The sequence below is a fragment of the Lycium barbarum genome, chromosome 5, assembly GCF_019175385.1.
Source record: "Lycium barbarum isolate Lr01 chromosome 5, ASM1917538v2, whole genome shotgun sequence".
Lineage (NCBI taxonomy): Eukaryota > Viridiplantae > Streptophyta > Magnoliopsida > Solanales > Solanaceae > Lycium > Lycium barbarum.
In genome coordinates, this window is record NC_083341.1 from 53,759,648 (window position 1) to 53,766,881 (window position 7,234).

Sequence of the window (7,234 nt, forward strand, 5' to 3'; positions counted from 1 at the left end):
CCGGTTTCTGATGTTCAATTTTGACCTGCTGACAATTTGGACACTGGGCGACAAATTCTGCGATATCCCGCTTCATACCATCCCACCAGTATAGGCATCTAAGATCATGGTACATCTTCGTAGACCCAGGATGAATAGAATAGCAAGCATAGTGTGCCTCGCCCATAACCTGCTGCCGTAGCCCTGCAATATCAGGTACACACAACCTGCCTCTGTATAGTAAGGTCCCGTCTGGTGTAAACTCGAACGGAGCCTTCTCCTTCTCATGGGCTGTGTCACGACCCAACCCCGTAGGCCGTGACTAGTGACCGATCTGGGCACCCGAACGCATCTACCAAATGCTATCTCAAATTGTATCAAACGCATTCTAGTATATAGCAGAAGCCGACAAGGCTTTATTTCCAATTTAGATAATTTCCAGAAAAATTTTGGCAGAGTTTCCTTTGTTTTACGGACTATCCCATATACCCTGCACGCAGAAAATACCAACAAAGGCCACACAGGGCCAACAGAGTAACATTTAAATATATGCGGACCGGCCGCCACGGCGAATGGGATCGCCCAAACACAACATAAGCACACAACTGTACAGAAAGACCCCAACCCACAACCATGTCCACAAACCTCTAAACTGACCGACAAAATCATATAACGGGACAGGGCCCCGCCGTACCCATGAACGAGAATATATATATGTAGAAGTCACAGACTATACCAAAAGATGGCTCTGAATAAGAGAGCACTCCAAATGGCAGAATAAGATCCTAAGCGGACGGATCAACAAACCTGTCGTCGGTACCTGCGCGGCATGAAAACGCAGCCCCCGAAGAAAGGGGGTCAGTACGAAATATGTACTGAATATGTAAAGCCTGAAGTACGGAGACAAAATCATAACTGGTGCAGGACATACAGAAAATAAACAGAAAATCCAAAGTATCAGATACATAATTTCAAAACATGCAGAGTGTGTACAGAAACATATGTCATATCAAATCCGGCCCCTGCCAAGGGACTCGGTAGACAGAACGTGGCCACCCTCCCGACGCTGGTGCCACAACACAGAAGAATCAGAATGGGGCATAACCCCCGTCACATAATATATCATATCAGATGGCCATAGCAAATCATGTCAGAACACGCGTACATGGCACAGCATACTCCACAAACCCATGTACGCGTATACCTGCCCCCTCACATCGAGGCACGGCGAATAATGCAAAGGATCACGCTTGACAACATATCCTGGCCCGGGCTCAGTGTGGGAAACATTGGGGCATCCACGAATGGAGTAGTGAGAGACTAATGCAATTAAAATATCATAAATGTTTTCAAGGACTCAATGAGGCATATCAAGGACAAACAAATCCAATGAAGTCGGACGGGATCATAATAAAAGCATTTCGGACATCATAATAAATTACAGAAGTATAACCTTCCTGAAGTCGTTCCGAGTGTCAAAATAATTTATCAGACTTAATAGAATATTTAAAACCATATTCGTTAGGTAATTAAAAGGGTAGTCAAAACGTTTCTTTCAAAAATCGCTCGAAAAGAAGACTTTAGTACATTAAGGGCAAAACCGGGAATAGCGGGCCCACCTCGGAACAAGCAAGGCGGTGGGCTCAAATTACGCCCTTTAAGCTTATGGGGTCACCTATAAAGGTTCTACAGACATTCTATAGCTTTTCAAGGAGTTTAGAGAGAGTTTGCATAATTTCAGGAAAAGCATATCAAAATGGTTCAATTCTACTGAAGGAAAAACTGAGATTTTCTCTTGCGGATTCCGATGGCCAAGAAGTCTTTCGAGGCCCGAATCCGATCCTAACACACAAAGGGCATGCCAAGTGAAGAATTGGGGTGGCTTTACATACCTTTCAAGCTCCTTACGCCTTTCTAAACTCACTTCCCGTTTCGTCAAAAATCTGCAATTGGTCAAGTTTACCAATTGTGAGTTATAGATGCCATAAATTCAACTTAGTGCATATTTGCCTACCGAAAATTCGGCAGCACTTCCCCTATACATATAGCACCCCCGAGAATTCAACTCAGCTAAAAACCATCAACAACAACCGAAACAACAACATCAACATCAACAACAACCATTAGATACACAATATCCTTTAACTAGCCATCTTTTTAACAAAATGATATAACCATCACCCCAACCTAAATCTTCAAACTAATATCGATGATTTCACATTCATTATCAATCAAGATCATCACAATATAGTTTTTGAAATATCTCATATCGTTTCCTCAAGTTATACGCACGATATACATAATATACAACTTTCCGCCAAAGTCAGAACTTGTTCAAAACATCAAATCTTTGGCATACATATTAATAACATGTTTCCAACTTCCAAATTCATTAATGATCATCACAACTAACAACCAAATAACTTCATTTTCCTAATGTCGGAAAATCATACTAAAACGACATAAGTTTCTACATTCCATTTCAATACAAAATCATATCATTTTATCTTCATTTACATTGCAAACATCACAATAACACACTAACATACTAAACAACTTAATTCATTTCCATTCCAAGTCCACATACCATACGGCCATATGCCCATTTTATCAACTTCAACTAAATTCATTCAACTTCCAATTCCCATATGCATTTCATCATAACCATAACTAGAATATAACATGAATTCAACACCTTATGGCTATACCACATATACATGCACACGGCCAGACACTTATAACACACACCCACTTTGCAACTTCCATTTCTTCATGCAATCAACACATTCCTACATACTACAACACAAACAAGACCTCATAACACAATAAAAGGAGGTGGATTCTTACCTTTTTACTCCTTCTTCTTTGCTTGGATGTATGATCACTTTGAGGAATTTAATGCTTCTCTCTCCAACCCAACTATACCAAGTTACAAAGGGACTTTGAATTAGTAGAAATCCAACAAGAGAAAAAAATTTTGAACAAGATTTTTGGTGGCTAAATTTCCACCCCAAACCCGAACCCTCTTCTCTTTTTCCTCTCTTATTTTGCTTTGTTCTTCTTATCTTCTAAGTTATTGAATTGTCTTAGTATTTATCCAAATATAAACTAGTTGATCACATGACTAAGCACATGATCAACTAAGTGGGTTTGGGCCAAGGCCAAGAGCTTGGCCGGCCACCCCTAGCAACATTGGGCCTCATTTTTCATTTCCATTCTTGGCCCAATGACATATAGTCCACGTTTTGTAATCCCCGAAATAAATTTCCAAAATTCCAAATTTACCCTTAGCCTTGTTCCACAATTCCACGACCTCATTCTTTCATGCACAACTCCTATGTTAAATAAAAATCAAATTTGACCTTATTTCTTACCAGCCAAGAATATTTCCAATTTGTTTTTCCAACGTGTGAAAACACGGGATATAACATCCTCCCCCCCTTTTGAACATTCGTCCTCGAATGTTAAATTAATCTTATAGGGTATGAGAATACTTTGGGGGAGTTTATGTTTATAGACAGCACAAATGACGCACATTCATTATTGAAACAGAATTAAGTAAGGGTTCAGGATTACCTGTGGCCGTAGGGAACAAATGAGAATATTTCTTCTTCATCTCCTCTTCGGCCTCCCAGGTCATTTCTTCCCTATTGTTATTCCGCCACAGCACCTTAACAGAGGCTACATCTTTGTTCCGGAGCTTCCTTACCTGGCGGTCCAAGATGGCTACGGGCTGCTCCTCGTAAGTTAACTGCTCCGTCACCTGAATATCATCCGCAGGAAATATTCTGGAGGGATCACCAATGCATTAGCGGAGCATAGATACATGGAATACCGGATGTACCGCTTCCAAATCTGATGGCAGATCTAACTCATAGGTGACATTCCCAATTTTTCTAATAATCTGATAAGGCCCAATATAACGCGGACTGAGCTTACCCTTCCTGCCGAACCGCATCACGCCTTTCATAGGCGATACCTTCAGGAATACCCAATCGCCTACCTGGAATTCCAACGGTCGTCGCCGTTTATCAGCGTATGATTTATGTCGACTCTGGGCTGCCAATAGTCACTCTCGGATAAGTTTCACCTTATCAACGGCCTGCTGGATCATATCTGGGCCAATTAACTCTGTCACGCCAATATCAAACCAGTTGATAGGTGACCTGCATTTCCTACCATATAAAGCCTCGTACGGAGCCATCTGGATGCTGGAATGGTAGCTGTTATTATAAGAAAATTCAATCAATGGCAAGTGATCCTCCCAGCTACCTCTGAAATCAATAACGCAGGCCCGCAACATATCTTCAAGCGTCTGGATAGTGCGCTCGGCCTGCCCGTCACTCTGAGGATGGAAAGCTGTGCTCAGGCTCAGCTGAGTCCCTAATCCTTCCTGAAAAGATCTCCAGAAGTACGCTGTGAACTGCGCACCTCTGTCAGTGATAATAGATATAGGAACTCCATGAAGCTTCACTATTTCTTTAATATAAAGCCTGGCATAATCCTCGGCGGAATAAGTAGTTCTGACGGGGAGAAAATGGGCTGATTTTGTCAGCCTATCAACAATAACCCAGATGGAATCATACTTACGTGGAGTGCGAGGCAACCCTATAATGAAGTCCATATTAATGATCTCCCACTTCCACGTCGGAATTTCCATTTCCTGCAACAGTCCACCCGGTTTCTGGTGTTCAATCTTGACCTGCTGACAATTGGGACACTGGGCGACGAACTCTGCGATGTCCCGTTTCATGCCATCCCACCAGTATAAGCATCGAAGATCATGGTACATCTTCGTAGACCTAGGATGGACCGAATAGCGAGCATAATGTGCCTCGCTCATAACCTGCTGCCGAAGGCCTGCAATATCAGGTACACACAACCTGCCCCTAAATAATAAAGTCCCGTCCGGAGTGAACTCGAACGGAGTCTTCTCCTTATCATAGGTTGTGTCTCTGTATCGTGCCAAAATAGGATCTTCATATTGATGCCGCTTGATATCTTCCTTAATAGATGATTCAGAAACCCCTCGGACAGAAATCCGTGTACCTCCAGATTCGGCCAGACGAACCCCAAGATTAGCCAACTGATTAATTTCACGCACTATCTCTCTCCTGTCTGGCTGTAAATCTGCCAAGCTGCCCATAGATTTCCGGCTAAGCGCATCTGCCACAACATTAGCCTTTCCCGGATGATACAGAATATCCACATCATAGTCTTTCAGGAGTTCCAGCCACCTCCGCTCCCGCAAATTAAGCTCTTTCTGCTTGAAAATATACTGGAGACTCTTATGATTTGTATAGATATCAACATGAACGCCATATAAATAATGTCTCCATATCTTCAGGGCATGAATCACCGCTGCATGCTCCAGATCGTGGGTAGGATAATTCTTTTCATGCTTTTTGAGCTGTCGGGAAGCATAAGCTATAACTCGGCCGTACTGCATCAATACACCGCCTAACCCCACACCAGAAGCATCACAATAAATAACATATCCATCGGGTCCCTCTGGAAGAGTCAGAACTGGGGCTGTAGTCAGCTTCTCTTTCAGCAACTGGAAGCTTCGTTCACAAGCATCAGTCCACTGGAACTTGGCTCCCTTCTGAGTCAGCCTTGTCAAAGGCGCTGAAATCGAAGCAAACCTTTCCACAAATCTTCTGTAATAGCCTGCTAACCCCAGGAAACTACGTACCTCTGTGGGCGTCGTGGGTCTGGGCCAATTATTCACGGCCTCAATCTTCTGTGTATCCACCCGGACACCATCAACTGCAATAATATGCCCCAGAAATGCCACTGAAGCCAGCCAGAATTCATATTTAGAAAATTTTGCATATAATTTCCGATGCCGAAGTACCCCAAGTACCGCTCTCAGATGATCTGCGTGCTCTGCCTCGGACCGAGAATAAACCAAGATATCATCGATAAATACAATTACGAACATGTCTAAGAATGGCCTGAATACCCGGTTCATTAGATCCATGAATACCGCAGGGGCATTAGTCAGCCCAAAAGACATAACCCTGAATTCATAATGCCCATATCTGGTCCGGAATGCTGTCTTAGGAATATCAGCCTCTCGGACCCGTACCTGATGATAGCCTAACCGAAGATCTATTTTCGAAAAATATTTGGCGCCCTGCAACTGATCAAACAAGTCATCAATTCTGGGGAGGGGGTATTTATTCTTTATAGTTACCTTATTCAGCTGCCGATAATCAATACACATACGCAGCGACCCGTCTTTCTTACGCACAAATAATACCGGGGCTCCCCAAGGCGAAGTACTGGGCCTGATAAAGCCTTTTTCTAACAGATCCTTCAACTGCTCTTTCAGTTCTTTCAATTCTGCCGGTGCCATTCTGTACGGGGAAATAGATATCGGCTGAGTATCTGGAAGCAAATCAATAGTAAAATCTATCTCCCGCTCCGGAGGAAGGCCTGGAAGCTCATCTGGGAATACATCCGGAAATTCATTAACCAAGGGAACTGACTGAAGAGTCGGCGTTTCTGCTGTCAAGTCTTGTACCCGAACCAAATGATAAAAATAACCCTTTCTGATCATTTTCTTCGCCTTAAGGTATGAAATAAACTTACCTTTCGGCTCCCCGGGAAACTGGAAACGAACTACCTTATTTTGGCAGTCAACATTAGCATAACAGGAGGCTAGCCAGTCCATTCCCATAATAACATCGAACTCGACCATATCTAACTCCACCAAATCCGCCTTAGTGTCACAGCTATATACAATTACAGAACAGTTTTTATATACCTGTTTTGCTACAATAAAGTCCCCAATCGGTGTGGCTACCTCAAAGGGCTCTATAGGTTCGGACGTTATACCAATTTTGCAAGCAACCAGAGGCGAAATATACGACAAAGTCGAACCTGGATCAATCAATGCATACACAGACCGAGAGAAAACCAATAATGTACCTGTAACGACATTAGGCGATGCCTCCTGATCCTGGCGGCTGGACAGAGCATAAATGCGGTTCAAAGGACCGCTAGTACCAGAAGCTCCACCACGGCCTCTGCCGCAACCCGCTGGTGCTGAAGTACCTGGCCCCGTAGGGCGCATAGCCACTGATGAAGATGAAGACCCGGCGGCTGATCCGGTTGGCTGCGCTACACCACCCGAACTACCCTTATACGGGCAATCCCTCACAGAATGGCCCTGACGGCCACAAGAAAAACATGCACCGGTGGCTCTGTAGCACTCTCCCGGATGGTATCTACCACAATAGGAACACTG